Genomic DNA, 1,512 nt, shown 5'->3' with positions numbered 1-1,512 from the left:
TATAATAATTATTAATTATTTTTGTGATATTTTTAAATCATTTAAAGATTGTTTGGTTGATACTATTTTTCAAAAAATTTTTTGTTAACAATTAAATTTTTTAAATACTAAATTAATAGTTAACCCATGAAGATATCATATGACTATGCAGAGAAAAAAATATACGACTATCAGAAAAAGTATAATGTTTTTTGTCTTTAGATTATTATATTAATTTTAAAAATATTTAATGACGAAATACAAATGTTCTTTCCTTGTTATGTTAGATAAAACAAGAAATATTTTGGTTATAAAAATGTATAATTTACTTATTAAAATTAAATAATATTTTATGAATTTTAATTAATTGAAAATACATTTACTTATTTGACATTTTCATTTATAAGTTCAATGAAAAGAATAAATGATCAATGAAGTTATTAATTAATATTTAATACAAAATCTATTACTTGTCATTATAAATAGGCAGCACATAGCATATATAATTACTAAATTAGACATCTATATCTATATCTAGGTGTGTAAATAATATTATTTTTTTTATAGAGGAGACATTTTTTTTACCTAAATAGAAACACAGAGTGAATGATGGTAAGTTGTTAACAAAGGTTTTGATGTTGTGATGAGGGAAAAAGGAAGAAAAGGGTTGAATGGAGAAGAAACTCTGAGGCTTGGAAGCTACAATGCCCTTTTGAAGAACACACTTCCAGAGCAGTTTCAGTTCTACAAAGCATCAGAAGAGACATATGAGTCTTCACATGAAGCCTTCCGTACGGCCATGCCACGTGGCTTTGCATGGGAAGTGATAAAGGTGTATTCAGGACCTCCTCTTGTAACCTACAAGTTCAGGCATTGGGGCTTCTTTGAAGGTCCCTTCAGAGGACATGCCCCTACTGGAGAAATGGTTGAGTTCTTTGGCATTGGTGTTATGAAGGTTTGTTTCTTCCTCCTCATACAATTTCCGATTTAATTATTCTTCAGTTTATCATATCTGGGTGGATTAATATTAATATGTAGATATATTATTTTTTATAAGAAATAATTTAATTAGAATTGTTATATTCTAGATCATCGTCTATTATTAACTCTCAATAAAATAAATAAAGATATTACAAGATATACAATATAGAACCAAAATAAAAAACGATGCATTTCATATATTGCATAAATATTATGAAATTATGTGTGAAAATTTATATATTATGATTAGAGTAAATTATTATTTTTATCCACCAAAATTTTATATAATGATAAAGCTACCTAAAAAATAATGAAATTAAATTTGTATTTATAGTTATCAAAATAAAATTGGTGATTGAATTAGTCACGCTATTAACTCATTAGTTCATTAGTACAACCGATGAGTTATTGATTGAACCAACAGAACTGGTCTCACATAAATAAAAAGATATAAAATATCAAAAAATTTAAAATATATATCGTCACTAATATTTTAAAAACAATCAAGTTTTAATAAATTATAATTAACAATTTATAATCCGATTATTAAAT

General features: G+C 24.7%; 1 pseudogene; it reads left to right on the top strand.

The window, feature by feature from the left end:
- The window catches only part of LOC107459648 (pathogen-related protein-like), a 7,785-nt pseudogene that overhangs the window by 1,212 nt on the left and 5,061 nt on the right, over positions 1-1,512 (top strand).

The sequence above is a fragment of the Arachis duranensis genome, chromosome 7 (assembly GCF_000817695.3).
Source record: "Arachis duranensis cultivar V14167 chromosome 7, aradu.V14167.gnm2.J7QH, whole genome shotgun sequence".
NCBI lineage: Eukaryota > Viridiplantae > Streptophyta > Magnoliopsida > Fabales > Fabaceae > Arachis > Arachis duranensis.
This window is presented reverse-complemented; position numbering and strand designations above follow the sequence as displayed.